This window comes from Neolamprologus multifasciatus, chromosome 12 (genome assembly GCF_963576455.1).
Source record: "Neolamprologus multifasciatus chromosome 12, fNeoMul1.2, whole genome shotgun sequence".
Classification (NCBI taxonomy): domain Eukaryota; kingdom Metazoa; phylum Chordata; class Actinopteri; order Cichliformes; family Cichlidae; genus Neolamprologus; species Neolamprologus multifasciatus.
Genome location: NC_140450.1, coordinates 13,279,921 through 13,296,714, shown reverse-complemented (window position 1 = coordinate 13,296,714; position 16,794 = coordinate 13,279,921). Strand labels below are relative to the sequence as shown.

The 16,794-nt window shown below is 40.7% G+C and overlaps 1 protein-coding gene across 3 annotated transcripts in view; it reads right to left on the bottom strand.

Annotated features, from left to right (window-relative positions):
* The window catches only part of fbxl17 (F-box and leucine-rich repeat protein 17), a 227,138-nt gene that overhangs the window by 117,017 nt on the left and 93,327 nt on the right, over positions 1-16,794 (bottom strand). The gene's annotated exons all lie outside the window — the stretch shown is intronic.

Below are 16,794 nucleotides of genomic sequence, written 5' to 3'. Positions count from 1 at the left end.
AAATGCTGAAAAAGCACACAAGCACAATGGAACTTGAATAAAACACAAGCGAAATAGAAAAAATGGTAGCACTGTGGCCTCACAGCAAGAAGGTCCTGAGTTCACCTCCACCACAGGTCTTTCTGTGTGTAGTTTGCATGTTTGCGTGGGTTTTCTCTGCATACTTCAGCTTCCTCCCACAGTCCAAAGACATGCACTTGGTGGGGTTAGATTAATTTCTAAATTTAAATTGTCCATAGGTGTGAATGTGAGTGTTAATGATTGTCACACTGGTGACTTGTCGAGGGTGTACCCTGCCTCTCGCTCTATGGTAGCTGGGATAGGTGCCAGCCCTCCGATGACCATGATAAGGATAAACGGAAGAGAATGAATAGATGGGTAGATGGATGGATGGTTGCATGGACATGATTAAAACACACATCATCTTTATCTTTTTCTGCCTCACAACACTGATGAACCCTCTGCTTCTTTTAAGAATGGCTCAGCGGGCTCTTTCATATGGATGGTTACTGCTTTCTTTTCTTTTGCACAGCTTTCTTTTTTCCCAAAAATTGTATGTTTGTTAAGTGATTAATCAGAGTCGAAAAAATGCGTCACTGTAGAATAAATTGTGGGAAAATTCGTATGAAAGGCAAAGAAGGCTATGAAAATAACATTTAACACTGTTTTCTATTATAAAAACATTAAATCAACCATAAAAAATCCTAAACTCATACCCAAACAGAAGAACTATCTCTGAGAAATGTTTTTTTTTCCTCTGTAATTCTGACATCAAGACCAATTTCAAAAGAACATGTTAATGAGATACAGTCAAATGAAAGGTTGGGAGGTAAACAACTAATTAGAAACGGTTCTTGGTGTCACCCTAATTGCTGTTTGGTTAAGATGAAGCCACCACCTCTCTACTTTTCAAAACATTTAAAAACCAGAACAGGTTCACAGCCAACGTGACCTGTGCTGCTGGGCCACAAGTTAGGCAGAAAATAGACGAGGCAGAGCTACGAATGAGACCAGATTAAATCAAAAAACTTCTCACAAGCACAGAAAGACACTGACAAACAACGGGGACAAGGTGCAAGATGTCAAAACTATAAACAACAATCATAGCAGTGACAGCTCAGAGTGCATGAGGCATGGAAACTTCTGATGCACACAACACACGCGCTTGTTCAGCCACAGAGGAAAGTCCATGCTCAGATACAGAGAAGAAAAAAAACGTACACACAAACGTAAAGGCTCGCACAGATGCAAACACACAACAACTCTCTGTTGGCTTTCAAAACAAAGGTATTAATCATCATTACACACACACACAAACAGAAAACGGGTGGGCTGGCGTTGGTGTGCCTGCGGGACTCGTCAAAAAGACACACTGACACCTCAGTGCAGCCTTACCGCTGCTGTCATAGCAACCAAGGTCAAGTGGTCTAAAGCTGTGTGCGTGCGTGCATGTGTAGCACGAGTGCACATGCATCACACAAGGAATTGTAACACACTCCCAGCAGAACCGGTTGGATATAATGAGCTCGTCGCCGTCAGGATAGAGTGGGAAGACAACACAAGTCCCACAGCTGTGCAGCACAGCTCTGCCTGTCCACGCACCAAAAGCAGACACCAGATTGTAACGCAACATTTAAGCCTCCAAATAATGAAAAAAGGCATATCTTCCATTTAAATTACTAGCTGCACAATGGCCATTGTAATATTTTCCAGTATAAAACATTTGATTTTTGTTTGAAGACTAAAACACCTGTTCGACAAAGAAAATATTTCGTGGAAATTCTATTTCTGAGGACACTGTTTACCTGAGGCGGTAAGACAAAGAGATCTAGAAGGCAGCAAACTTACACTCATTACTGTACATCACAAGCTGGGTGGGAAAAAAAGCACCCCAGCACTTAATTTAATTTTATTTACCATAAGTGATATAATTTTTATGATGTTTGCGGGGGTGGTCAACATTTCGGGTGAGCTGGCCAACATTTGTTATAAAGCACGTGGAAACAGAGTAATAATACAGTTTATCCAGTGATGCATTGAAACACCAGGTGATATCTTTTATTTTTCCTTCAGTTCAATCTTAAAGTTCAACATTTCAGTGACTTAACAGATATGAATAACTAAATAATCATAAAATCAAATGTTTAACCCTAATTGAAAACCTCGAGCTCTGCAGTATTGTCCACAGTAAGCACAGTGGTGTTCGGGTCGAGCCTCACAGCAAGAAATTTGTGTTTCTATATAAACACAGGTGTGTGTGGCCCGTAATCAACCGGACACCTCTCCAGGATGTAGCCTGCCTCTCAAGTCTATTCTCCAAAACGCAGATCCCATCCCCAGCTGGAGTTCATCCCAGCTGACCCTGTTAAGTACAGCTAATAGTGTGGTGTAACACCACTGCCAACATTTTATTTATATCACATAATTTTTCTCTTTTATTATGAGCTGTTATTGGACAACTGACAGTAAAGAGTTGACAGGAAACGTGAAAGGCAGTAAAAGATTTAGACTGCAGATCTTAGTTAGCAGTGCTTAATCAGCACCTTAGACTCCAACCTGGCATCCCAACTGTTTTAAGGATTTCATTTTCAAACAAACAATGTGGATTTCTGGCTCTCACACTTTTATTAGTTTTCAGCCCCTGTAAGTTGTACTGCAAGGCAGACGGGCCCAAAAAAGCACAAACCTTGTAGTTAACGTTAAACATAAAACCAGTCAAGAACAACCCTTGACAAAGAGAAACCAATTCGGACATCCTTCATGCACAGACAAAACACCATGTCAAAGATGACTTTGTGCAGAGGATGTGAAGAGGGAGCTTTTGAAGTGCAACTCAGTAGTTTGAAGTTCAACACTCCTTTCCATCTACTCCAATTTATTCTTGTTCTAGTCACTGAAGCATCAGTTTCCTGTCTCCAAACACGGCGAACTGTTGTAATCTCCAGTGGAGTGGTGTCACTCCTGACACAGTCTGCCTCAAACCACTAAAGAGGCGCTAAAGTACAAAACAACATTGCTTTCTCCTCGTGCATGAGTAAAAGCATGATCCAGACAACGCCATTAGGGCCCAACCTGTCGAAAACACATACAGGCTGAGATTTAGGATCTAAAAACGTGATGTGTGAATAAGTAATCACTTCAAAGAAATGTCAAAAAACATGTATTTTTGTGTGTTTACACATTCACATACCAGCACTATTTGTAAAGTTTTAAAACACACACACACATACATATTGTATTCAGATACACAGTACTTGTACATATGTATAACAGCATGAATGGACCTACACGGTCACAGATGTGCTCAAAATTAAACACTCTCATTCGAGCTCAATTACACACACTGAAGCTGAAGTAACGTTTCCTGACATGCGCTTCCATCAAGACACCGATGTTGTCTTAATGCTCACGTCTCTCCTTCTCTCCCAGCCATACCTGTAGCTAATTCCCTTCCTTTTTTCTCTCCTCTTTCTCTGTCTGCAGTACTTATCCAGTACCCCAGTCTCCCTTTCTCCAGTGTCTTAATTGCAGCAACAGGAGACAAAACTGACCTTTTCAATGTAATCATCCCTTTGGCTCCATTAGATCTACACCCTGGGTCCAATCACCTGCACACACACACTCAAGCACATCCTAGTAAAACACCCCTACACACCACCAGAGGTTAATCACAGAGTGAAAGCAGCTATATCCGGAGACATGATAATCATTCCATTCCCTCTGGTCACTCATTGTCTCCTCAGTGCCTTAGTGCAAAGGCCTGCAGTGCTTCCAAAGCAGCTAACTAAAGGAAACCTGGAGGAGGGGGGGAAAAAACATCATCAGCGGTCATACTGTATATTTTTTACCACTTTACAGCGGTTTGGCATTGCGCATGGGTCGTAAAATAAATTCAGCACACAGAGAGAAAGGGCTGCTATGAAATTAGTTCTGGTGGTGTTGATTCAGAGATGATAAAATCAGTTAGCGAGGATTACATCTGTACTTTTTGTGTGTGTTGGCAGGTGCCAGTATGTGTTTAAAGCTTCAGTGTAAAGCAAGAGGTGGGAAATCCTGATACTCTGCCCTCCTCCAACAAAAACGTTCAAGGGCTACCTTAGAGCTCCATATACAACGAGGGGCAAAATTATAAGAAACGAGAGAAGACGACTGCCACGCTTTCCTGATGTCTGACTTTGTCAAAAGTTGTTTGCTCGAAGAGGAAATACACCTCTCCTGCAGAGGATAAAGAACAGATGGACAGAGTTAAGAGAGGAAGAGGACAAGGACAGGTCCTCCTGACATGCCCGGGTAAGACTGGTGACATGGACAATATTAGCCTTCCACTCACGCTACCACACACTAGGAGTGATTAGATTTACAGCACACACGCGCGACTGGAAGGCAAACAGACATTCATGTTCCGAAAACGGAAATGAAGGGCAAGGAAACACACAAGCAGCACGCAGACACACACATGCACACTGACACACATCCCCATCAATTAGGAAAGAGCCATCCAGTGATCAGTAAAAGCTGACTTCTAGCTATTAGTTGAGACAGCATGTTACAGATTGCAGCTGCTCTCCTCCCTTAACTCACCCTCTTTTTTTTTTTTTTTAATCTGTCTTTTTTAAGTGAGGGCAGCATAATTAATAACTGGTATCATTCCAATAAAGCCATTAGCAGTCTCCGCATTTGTCCATCCTCTCACTCTTCTCCGTCTCTTGCCGTTTCTTTCCCTTTGCGTGCCTCCGCCTCTCTCGCTTTCTGTGATGGATGAACAAGCTTGAAAGCAGCTTTAATGCAGGCCAGCTCTTAGGCACCAAAAATAATAATGGCGACAACAACACTAGAGCACCGTAAAATGACAATAAAACAAAGCCTGCCACAACAGCGCAGACCGGGGTTATGAAATACACAAACAGGATGTCACAAACCTGAGTCCCTAGATGCGGTCATATTCAGCTATTCCTGTTTTGTTTACCCACTTCAGTTATGTGGGACCCACTCAGCAGACACACTTGAGAAAATGTGGAAGTAAATGTGTTGTTTTTCCTGTTTTCTGTCAGTCACATGTCCAGTTTCTAGAATACATTTTTGTGTTCACGTGATAAAGCAAAATTCAATTCTGGCAACTATTTGTATGATTCAACAGAGACATAAACAGGAAAAAATGACACTTTGGCTCAAGTTACAGGTTGTTGTTGTTGTTTTGAAATTGCTCATTTTGTGCATTTCTTTTTCCACCATAAAAATATGATCAGTTTTTCCCCGACTTTAAATCTTCCACATTGGATAAATAGGGAGAGAACGTGTTTGTTTTTACTCAGGGTTCTTTCGGTGCCATGTCTCCTCCTCATTAAATGCCCCTCTGTACTTAGTGCACCACCACAATTTATCTGTTATGTGAACTTTTTCAAACTACTTTAAATTATTATTGTGTATCGCTCACCTAAAAAGACATTGATTGGTCACAGTCCCCTATCAGTGACTTTCTGAAGTCTGAAAATAGACTCTAGGGGGGAGTGCAACAGCCTAGTTCCTTCTCAGACAACTGAATTACAATATATTGAATGGTTATTATTGATTATATTTTTTGTTTAGTCTAGTTTTGTCTAACTTTCTAAACTTTTCTAAAATCACAAACTAAACAGTTCAATAAAGTGAATCTGTTTCTCAAACTTTCCCATAGTTTGAATGCATTGATTTATTTGACTCAACATATGAATATCAAAGGCGCAACTATACAATCTGTTTAGACAGAACCCTGATCAATTAAGATCTCATTTATTATTCACATCCTGTTAATTTCCCCCACTGTGGAGAGCAGGCCTGTTAGGAAGTTACATTAAGAAATGTGTGTAAAGGAAAAGAAGAGACTGTGTTGGTGATCAGTGGAGTATAAAACCATAAAGTAAATTGGTCTGGCTGCACATAATAACAAAGGCATTGCACCTGTGTGCTGTAAAGTGGGGCGTAAAAACAAAACTGTATCTATATGCTGATTCTTTATATTCTCCCTGTTCTCGGTTACCCTGAGGAGGTGGTGAGACAGCGAACGCTCTGTAATAGCCCGGTGCAGTGCAGCTTTTAGGGGTAAATTGATGTCAGTGACATCGTTGTAAGTTTGCATAAAACCGTGGGACGAAGAGCAGAAGGAAAATTTTGCCGGTGGGCTTGAGGGCGAACTGACAGAAGCCTGCGCTATCTAGCACTTTTCAAATCCTCAAACCCATGCTAACCTTTCTGCAATCACAGTCCTGCATGCTGGATACAGCTTTGAAGCAGCCCACATTAGCAGCTCCAGGCTGCGAACAAAACACACCATGTGCTTGAACTTCTGCAAGTTTTTGAAACACGAGAAGGGAAACAAAGGAAGGAAGCGCGGTAGATATTTTTTGACATCTATCATTTTCCGAGAACTGTAAAAATCTTCTTCACATACAGTTTTTTTTAATAATAGAAATTAGACATACTAGGTTTTCATCTATCACTCACGAGTAGTAAAACACACACAATTAGGCAAATTAACAACTCTGTAAGGATTAAATGAGCTTTGATTTTACTTTTTTTCCTCCCTGAATTAAAAGCGACACAGGGGGAAAAAAAAAAAAAAACTTCACACAGCCAACAAAATTAATGAAGCACACTGAATACTTGCAGAAATGCATGTTGCCTTACTTCAGGGTCAGCCAAAGCACTTATAGTACAAAGGGGTGCAGACTCAAACCGTGTTGCAACATCTGTCTGTTTTCCAGATTCTGGTACAGATGGGAGGTTTAATATATATTTACTATTGCTAGCTCTGCTGCTTAGCAACCATGTCTTTTTTGACAAAGCACATTAAAAAAAATCAAGGGAGAATAGTGAAATTTATTATTCATCGTCAACCTTGGATCATGCGAAAGAAGCTTATTTCATGCTCAAAGCCCAATTAAGTTTCTGGGGCCACAGCCCTGATCTGAAGCCAATTTAATGTCGGATTAAGTGATTTAATTGTGGATTTGTGTCCATGATTATGCTACTGAAGTTACAGACTATAAGGCTAATCACCACCCAACATTTAACCGCCGGCCACACAAGTGAGTAAGACAACCATGACAGCAGATGATGCGGCAAGGTTTAATCTGAAACTGATCAACTCGATGCACAGGAGGAGAGGGCAGCTTGAGTTTGTTAACGCTTCAAGTCGTCGGAACTGGGAGACGACTCTTCAGTTTTCAGCTCAAACCAGATACATTTGTCAACGTTCGGACACAGAGTGATCTTTTCATTAAGAGAATATCTGTGGCCTGACATTTACAACACCCGTTAAAATGAAGATGTATTACATATTTCACAAGGTGGCACAGAAGACATCCATCTCTCTGTCTCGCCATCTCTCTCTCTCTTTTGCTCATGAAATGTTGTACAGTTAGTGGCTTATTAATTTAAAGTGTACCGCAGCAGCCTATCCGGGGTGAATATGCTAATCAACAATTTTGAGGCCTGATGAAGTATTTTACAAGAGGCTGTAAAAGTATTTTTGGGAAATTCACTGTCAGGTTCAATTGCTCAAAGTGACTATCCAAGGAGAACCATATCTCACCCAGTATATTAAAGAGGAAGTGGACTCGTGCAAAAACGGCGCAAGGTTTAAGAGGCAGATTTTGGGCAGTATGCTATTGTTAGATTAAGTTATCAGCAACTTTTTAATTTAATCACGTATAAACAAGCAGATCATTGCATTGTACATTTACACTGTAATGTTATGTATAAGTTCTGCTGCTGTTCTTTTTTTTTATTATTAAAGCATGTATTTTTTCCATTTTAGGAGACAAAATATTGTTAAGGTTTAACTGTTCCTTGAAGTTGATAAACTGACTTCTTTGTACTTTAGAGTACTTTAAATTTGAATATGTTATTCCACAGTGTCCATCTGTCTTTGTGAGAAGTGGACATAAAGTAACATTACTATACAGTAGTTTCATTTAACCACTACCAAGATTATTAACTTTGTTTGTTAGGTTTTTTTAAAGAATAAAACTGATATAGACTCACTGACCACTTTCTTTGGTTACACTTTGCTAGTATTTTTTATTTATTTTAAACCCTTTATAGTCCCACATGGGGGAAATTTTGTAGTCCTCTGCATTTAACCATTCACTCAGTGAGGCAGTGGGCAGCTACCAATCCAGTGCCCGGGGAGCAGTGTGTAGAGACGGGTACCTCAGGGTAGCGAACCCCCAACCTTCCGATTATGGGGCGACCACTCCACCTACTGAGCTATCCCTGCTCCAATCAGGTTACGCCCCCTTTCGCCTTCAAGATTCAACAAGATCCTGGAAAAACGTGATTCTGCAGATTTCTTTGCCGCACAGCGAAATCACACATCTCTCTTAAGTTCCACCACATCCAACAGGTGCGCTACTGGCTTGGGATCTGGTGACTGTGAAGCACAGTGAACTCATTGTCGTGTTCATGTTTGTGGCATGGTTTGTTATCTTGCTTACACTGAAGTCATAAAGGAATGGGCATGGTCGGCAACAACACTCAGGTAGGCTGTGGCATTTAAACTATACATAGTTGGTACTAAGGGGGCCAAAGTATGCCAAGAAAATATTCCCACACGCCATTACACCACCAGACTGAACCCCTGATACGAGGCAGGGAGACCAATGCTTTCATGTTGTTTACACCAAATTCTGCCCCTATCATCCACATTTGTCGCCTCGGTTTCCTGTTCTTAGCCGCCAAGAGCAGCACCCACCAATTTTCTCTGAAAAATATCCAGAGACCTGCCTCTCACTGGTTATTTTCTCTTTTTCTACTGATCTACAGTAGATCAGCAATTTCTGAAGCACTCAGACCAGCCCGCCTGACACCGCATTCAAAGTTGCCTAAATCACATTTCTTACACGTTCGAATGCTCAGTTTGAACAGCACGCCTAAATGCATTAAGCTGCTGCCATACGTAGATACTTGAATTAACCAGCAATTGAACAGGTGTGCCTAACAAAGTGGCCAGTGAGTATATATTCACTATTCTAAGCAATAACTCAACTGGGAGCAGACATTAAAGCCTAAATAAACCCTGGGTTATGCAAACAGCTCTGTTGGTCATAACATTTTGATTATGATACAGGTGAGACGATAGCCATGTTCCCCGAAACTTTCTCCACTCTACCCTGAGGACCTGTGTGCGAGAATGCAAATGTCCAACTGCGTTGGATCAGACACTGAGCAGTCTTACAGCTCCTTGGTGCAAAGTTTTGTGTGGCGTCACACAGCGCCCATGTGAGAATAGTGCAGGAAATATTCAGGTGAATTCACATAGAGCCAAATCAAACAGAGTATTTCCTGAGGTGAGAATGTGTCTGCAGAGGACCCCCCTGTTTATGTGCTACACATGGAAAAAGGCAGCTGTGTTCTGGCTTGATTCTTCTGACACTGTCTGGAGTTCAGGCGAAAGATGATCTAAGAAGCAGAGCCAGATCAAGAGTATTTTGACACGCTGTCTTACAATGATCCTGGTTTCATGGTTTGTTTGGAGTTTTCTTTTTAAACCCTCAGAGGACCCTGCATTGTATTTGTTGCTGCTTTCTTTATGTTTTTAACAGATCGCCTCTGTCTCGCCACTTCATTCAAATCAGTTAGCTGACTGTGTATTATCACGCAGGCCAAAAGACAATCTGAGTAAGTGTTTTAGACAAATAACAAATCTGATAGACTACAGCAGAATTTAACCTGACATTTGTAAGAGGGCAGCATTAAACTGCATGAAACTCCCAATTTTTAAATCATACCCGACAGATTTTGCTCTGCTCTACAAAAATGATTAAAACTAAACAAACCCAAGCTAAGAGTGCTGTCTGTCAAACGTCTCAGATATATAAAATTATACATTTCGCGGCGTGATGTTGATATTAAATATTACGGGGCTTATAAGGCTCAGAAGGACTCAAAGGTCTTCAGTATCACTGGTTATAAAGACCAGGACATAAAACACTGAATCCATTCTATAACTCACTACATACTGCTCCTTTAGCATCCTAAATACCTAAAATTGTAAGTAAAATAGCTGAAATCTGAAGGTGAGAATCAAAGAAGAAAAAGGCTTCTAAAAACTCCACCGTCAAGTCTCTTTCCCAATGCCGTGACATATCACCCATAAATCATAACAACCTTAAATTAAACAGAAGTGGTAGTAACAGATGAGTAAGAACAAAGACAGGTATGAGATTAGAAATTGGAGAATGGAAGACTTATCCTCTGCCCATTCTTAACACACCCTCCCCTCCATGCAGTCAGCATTTAATCCTCCATGAAAAGCTCTGATCGAAGAGTGATTTGCATGATTGCATTTTCCATACCTTGCATTAATAGTGGAGAATGAATGAATAGCTAATGGCCTATCACATTTAAGTAGCCATCTCAACCAGCCATCACATTATAGCTCTCTCAATCTGCTAATGAAACAGGTCTTTCTCTCTCCGTTTCTATCTCTCTAAATAGACATCTGGTCCAGGCAAGTCATGAAGATATCTGATAATCGAAAGTATTTCACAATGTATCAATCACAAATTAGCTACAATTAGCTCAAGCGTGTTTGTTACATGAAGTATGCAAAGAAGTTAAAACAGCAGAACTCAGAAATCTAAGGAAGAAAAAATTTAATTAAAAAACAAAACAGAAATTTAAAGAATAATAATTAAAAAAAATAATATATAAAAAAATAATATATAAAAAAAATAATATATTCTAATCTACTACCCTGCTCCTACAGCTCTCCCGTCTGTATTCTCAGCCCCTCTTAAAAAGCAAGCATGAACACACACACACACACACACACACACACACACACACACAACACCTGCTTTAGACATGCTAGACTTTGGCTTTACACCAGATTTGAACCCTGTTCTTTGAGGTGAAATTACATTTTCTGACCCATTGCACCGCTGCATCTTACTTCTTATCCAGACTTTTTGGATGGCCACCAGCTCTGGCCTGTGATTGGCTTAAATTTCCATTCACACTCTGAAAGCCCAGAGGACACCCGGGAATCTAGTTCCCTTTCTCACCACCTAATTACAATATGCCTAAAGGTTACTATGGATTTATTATTATTTTTAAACATTGTCAAAAACGTGTTGTCACTCTAGCTTTAACTAAAGCTTTGGCTGTGCGTCAAACTGTCTGTTTATACAGAGTTTGTTTTAATCTTTTAGTTTCTGAAAGCACAAAAAAACCCAGCCAAACTAAGACAATATTGGACTCCAGGAAAATAATATTTTACATTCAATCTATCGAGAAGACAAGCATGACTCAATAGAATATGACAATAAAACTCCTAAACTAGTCAATCTTCACTTCATAAACTTCCAGACTGACACTATGCGTTTTACTTCCAGAGTAAATTTCATCTCTCTGACAGTAAAGTTGGGCAGGCCTTTTGAGAATGTGCATATTTATATAAATTGAACCATGTGCACAAGAAGCGCAGACAGAGTGCATTTCTTTCTACTTTTGGTTGTACAGAATCTGGGTATTTGTAAGAGTGTGTGTGCATTTCAGCAAGCACTTGAACTGTTTTCCCATTTGGCTAACCAAAGCGAGCAAGGGACACAAAACCTCATTCCACAAGGTCATCGACACCACACTCTATTCATATTTTTACTCTCTCAGGGTTATGGCAAGCTCTTCCAGCCCCTCTTACTCCCCACCACAACCACTTTTTACTGCCTCCCACAAGGCAGAATTTCCGTAATCTTCCGAATCTGCTGCCAATAGATTTCCCACCAGAGTTCACAATCTTATTGAAGATTCGTAGGATCAAAAAGAGAGATACACCAATGTGGATACATACACTTATTACCACAGAGTTGAGCTTTCACACTAAGAAAACCGGCCAAACAAATTACAGTTGCTGCACAAATACACACACACACACTTGCTACGGGGTCTATAGACCTCTTTTAATAGTGTTTGGCTTCTAGGGAATATGACAAGACCCTGGAGCAAAGGAGAGTTTAAATACTGGTTGCTTAGATGAAAGGAAAGATGTCACTGGAGAAGGTGAGAAGGAGAAGTGAGGAAGAGAAAAAGGGTTGGAAGAAAAGGAAAGGAAATATGGATCCAGTGAACAGAGCAGGATGAATGAAGAGAAGGAAGAAAACATGGAGAGAAAAAGTAAGTCAGGGGGCGAGAATGTATAAGCCTGAGCAAATAGTTATTACCAGTCTCTGAAGGGTGGTGGCGTGAGCTGAATAGACTGGGACTTGGAAACCACTGTTACCGGTGGTGACAGGGGACCGCTTCACAGCCCTGCAATCTGGCAAAGGCTTAGTAGGTAATGGAAGCAGAATTTCGGCAGCGAAAAAAGAAAAAACACGGGACCTTTAGCACGCTATAAGAGCTGACCATCAGATAAGCCCAAAACCTCTTCAAGTCCAACAAAGTAAACGTTTAAACGTGAAAGATGCTTATCGCTCGAGATTTGTTAAATATCAACTTGAGGGTGAACACCTGAAACTATAGATACAACCAATAACTGCAGAATATTCATTCAATGTGCAGGACAGTGTTTAAAGAGTCTATTACCAGGCCACAGTCTCTACAGAATAGCAAGAAAGACCCGGCTTTGACCTTTGGAAACAAACCAAATCTCTTTCTACTGCCGGGATGGCATCTCGTCTCTGACCTTGTGATTGGAACTTTCGGTAAGGAAACACAAAAGACAAATTTATTTTGAAGTCAGTAGGTCAGTTCACGTTGGCCTTAGCAAAGAAACATGAACATTTGATACTAGAAAGTGCACAAACTAAGTCTAGTGGTTACCCACAGACTGATCAGAAAGCAGAAATACTGGCCTCAAAATCATCTCTGCAAGACCCCAGAAAACATTTGTCAGTAACACAAGAAAACAAGAAAATAAACAGCTGCAAACACACACAAACATACCATACAGCTTGAGTTTACTTGTTACTACCGAAATTAGGAAGCAGCTTTCCCACAGTTTTTGGGTCTGGTATCTGGAGGGTGTTTATGCACCGTTCTACTCCAGCTGAACATTAAATTTGAGGTTCAGAAGTTGACGGCCTGATCAAACCAGACAAGCCATATGTCATGGCTGGGGCAGGTTAACCCTGACTGATCGAAAGGGGAGATGAATTTGAGCAGTTTCAGCTTTTCTATTTGCAAAGTCCTCAGTTGGTCGGACCATGTGCTGATCAGATGCATGCACATTTGCACAAATTTTACATATATATCTGACATTCATCAGAACACATTATGTACCAGGTCTTCATGAGATGAAACCTAGTTTTAAAATAGCGGGCAAACTAGTGGAGATATAATGACCATAACAAAACAAGCTGCAGAATGAGTTAATGAGTGCAATTACTGTTGTTTAACTAAACGAACTGACTAGACAACATGTAAGTTTGATCATCACTTATCCCATTAACTGTTCATCTGTCCACTTCAAACATAGCCAGTGTTTTTCTGGGGACTCGGGGAAGTGCAGCTTAGACTTTGAAGTTTTTTGCATCAGAAGTCATTATACCTCAGCTAAAAGTGGTTTTCAGTTATACTAAGTCAAGTCAGACCGAGAGTGCAGAGTGATGGAGAGCCAACAGCCAACCAACACTTTTGTCAAAATGTGCTAAAAGTGGACTAACTAAGAGTACGAGTCTGAGGCTGAGAGGACATGCATAGACAGCTGCCGCTGTGAATCCACAGGATCACCTATCGAAATCTTATGACTTTTATATCTTAGATCTTGTTCATCAAAAACTTTTACTGGCATCTAGCAGAACTAAATGAATGACTTGAGGCTTTTAGGAAGGGTTTTATATATATATATATATATATATATATATATATATATATATATATATATATATATATGTCCAGTATGAATTAAAGTGGTGTGGGGACTATAAGAGCATATAACAGCAATGAATCAGAGTTAATTGTTCACATAGAACTATTTAGCTATTAATGATTTAATCAATTAACATTAACTGTTAATTATACATCTGGGTGAAAGGTAAAACAGTTGCTCACTTTCTTTTCAGTGTTTTTATTTTCCTTTTTTTCAGCTGTAGAAGTGATTTGTTAGTGAATCTAATCTGGGGGAATTTTGGAAGGCTTGTGAGTAAAGGATTTCGCAACCACAGGGGAAATAAATTCACGACTGCTGAAAAGTTTCTTGATGTCTTTACTGCAGAAATGAAGCAGCGTGAAAAAACAAGACAAAACTTATGGTTGTCTTGGGCGAGGAGCTCAAAAAGAGAGTGTTATTAATGCTAACTGCCAGAATAAATGATTCTCAACACTTCAACAACCCGACAGGAGATGGCTGATAGACAAGACGCACATATGTGTCTTTCCCTTTTGATAAACGACTTCCCCTGCAGGACGATTATGAAAATGTCCACTGCTGGAGAAGGAGGGGGTTCCTTATAACAACCATTTATAATTAGAGCAATACGCTGTGCTTACCTCCTCACTACTTGGTTCCAAAAAAACAAAAAAAACAAGGAAACTGGCCAATTAAGTCTATTAAACATAAATGCACTAAACCCAACAACTGCCCATTATTTTGGGTTATGCTTGCAGGGCTAGGATTTAATGAGGCCAAATTGTTCTGTCTTTTGTAACATTGCGTAATATCTAATAGCCCGACCCAATTTAGTTTTAAACATTACTTTGAAATTATGTTGTTGTTGCTAAGCAAAAAGACTTACAAGCTACAAATAGCTGGTGCAACCCAAAGCAGGTTTTTTTCCCAGTGCGCGAGCATGCGGCTGTCTTAGGCAGGCTTTCCAGAGGCTATGCTTAAGCACATGCATACCAAACGAGAGAAGAGGAATAACAATCAGCACTGTATTTGTCCCCAGGAGCTTCTAACACAAAACAGGTGAGCAACAATAGCAGTTAATAACTCCAATTTACTTTTTTTATTCAAGTCCCATCACGGAGCACTGTTTAAAATACCAATTGGAAATAGTAAATCAGCCACGCAGCAAAAACCTTTTACCCCCAGAGACTAAGACACACACACAGATATCCCACCAAACAAATCAGAACAGACGCACAGTCCCCTTCATCCATTTAGTATGCTGCGATACTCACAATTTCTTTTCATGGTCTTTGGTAGAAAATGGCCTCCCCTCTTTTTCTCCGACACTCAAAACCCTGAGTAATTTTCTTAATCTGGGCCTGATTCCGTACATTTGCATAAAAATGTTCACTTTTGAGACTCCCCTAATAGAACATGGCTCTAATACGTAATTACTCTCCTCAATAGTGGCGGCTAATTACAAAGGTGTCAGACAAACAGGTAGCAGAGCTGAGGGGGGTCTTTGACACAGTGGCTGAGGTGCTAGTCTGCCACATGGGACAGAGCGGCTCAGTGGAAAGCAGTAAATTCATTTAGGCTGGCTTCATTAAACCCTGCTCCTTGGGCCCTGCATCATGCTCTCCCCTTTGCTCTCCCTGCTCTCATTTATGTGGCAGAGGATGTGCTGTGGGTAAGAAGAAGGCGTTCACACAAATGAGTGTAAGGCAGAGGGAATGGGGGAACGCTGTGGGGAGTAAAAGAAGGGAAGTGAGGAAAGGAAGGAAAGAAGGGAAGGAGCGCAGCTACACACGGAAAGAATAGAGCAATATAACAGAAAGCGCTGGTGGGATGGATCGAGGGAATGAGGACATGTGCTCATTTGATGATAAAAAAAAATAAGGCATAAAGGGATGGGCATACAAAAGAATCATTTTGAATATGGCTTTTGTTTTATTCATCTGACCCAGCCTTTCAGAAGCCACAGAGAACAGAGGAAGGCAGAGAAAATTGCAGCTTTGGTCCTCAAACAGAGGCCAAATGCCAGGTCTCCAACATGGTGAAACAAGGACAGCAGAGCCCCGCGGTCTCTTTACCATTTAGATTATACTGGCTGCTTTCTGACCCCACAGTATGGATGACTATAATAAGCCACACCCCCTGCTGCGTACCACCTGTAAGCCAAACATCACCACAAAAACCTCAACTTGTGCAAAGAAATCCCAACTGCAAAAGCCTCCACAAACACAAACCACCTACTCTACTTGCCAAAAAAACGGAATTATACACAGTATGAACTTTCTATTTCTGCGTGAACTTTTTCAGACTCACTTCAGCACCACTACATTTCATTTGCATCACCGTGCCCCTGTTCTAACCGAGTATGTCATCTCCTCTAGTGAGAACCCATAAAGTGCTGATGGCCACGCATTTCCACAGTGGAAGTGTTACCAACCGTTTTGTTTCCCAGCCAGCAGAGCACTTCATAAGAACATTTCTGCGCGATTACGTTACGTACTTGCTCGGCTGATGCACTGATTGTGAGTGACTCGAGTCACTTTTACATGACCCACACATCCAGCAGCTGAATGAACACACACAGCTCTCTGCGGAGGAGAAACAGAGATGCTGTCTGCTGCGGAGTCAGACAGTGAGCCCTAAGGCCAAAAGTGGTTAAGCACTCATTCACAGGGAGGCATCTACAAATATGCATACAGAAACTGCCACAATGGTCTGGGCACAGACCAAAGTTTCCATGCATATGCAAAAAAAGGAGACCGGCATGTGGGGAGGCACTGTTTTGAAGATGGAATAACAATTCCACAGAAATAAATAAATAAGTGAGTTGGAGCAAGCGAGAAAAGTACTGTAAAAAAAAATCCCATTCAAACAAACTGCCTGAAATTCATTCAGTGTGAAAAACCATAAGAAAACCCTGTTTCGATTTATCCTTTTATGAGATTACATATTCCAAACATGAACTGATC